Below are 819 nucleotides of genomic sequence, written 5' to 3'. Positions count from 1 at the left end.
CGGCACGGCCTCCCGCACGGCCCGCACGGCATCGCCTACCCGGCACCGCCTCGCCTCCCGTTCATTGTGGGGGCACCTTCAGGGGATCCAGAGGGCTGAGTCCTATGAAGGGACCTATCTGCTGCCACATGCCGATCAAGTGACAGCCAGATGTCTTATTCTTCCTCTACAGTAGCAGGAGGGTCAGAGACAACATCAGTTGGTACTAGTTCTTCTGATGCCTGATCAACTACATTCATTTTTGCCTTCATAAGATTACCTGTGGGACAAAAAAGCAAGTTAGAAATTTGTAAAAATCAAAACAAATTAGAATGCAGAAAACAAGTTAAAACCTTAATTAGTACTCACCAAGATGAGTTATAGCATCAGCACGAAGGGCCCTGTTTCTGAACGGAATCATTTTGAATCTGGGGTCCAACAAAGTAGCGCAGGCAAACAGTTTCACATGCTCTATCATTCCAAAGTTAGTTTTTAGATCTAGTTGCAATTTCTTCTTTAGAGTTTTAGCTATGGTACTTGTAGGAGCAAAAAGATCCATTTTCTGTCCAAAAATAAAATGAAATATAGTTTTAAACCAAAGACAAAACAAAAAGGTTGAAACTGGGATATAACGTGTGAAACATACCTCCAGCATCAAGTTCACCAACGGAATAATTTTGCTGATTGTCACACTTTTGTCTGCGCTGACTTCATTTGTAGCTTGGGCCAAAGGGCGAAGCAGGTCAGTAGTAAGGGTACCTTATTGTAACCTTATTGTCACTGGTACCTTATTGTCACCACCTGGGGTGGGGGTGGTCCCCTCGAGGCGGGGGGATGGGT

Source organism: Frankliniella occidentalis, unplaced genomic scaffold (genome assembly GCF_000697945.3).
Source record: "Frankliniella occidentalis isolate FOCC.00 unplaced genomic scaffold, Focc_3.1 Scaffold162, whole genome shotgun sequence".
Lineage (NCBI taxonomy): Eukaryota > Metazoa > Arthropoda > Insecta > Thysanoptera > Thripidae > Frankliniella > Frankliniella occidentalis.
This window is presented reverse-complemented; position numbering follows the sequence as displayed.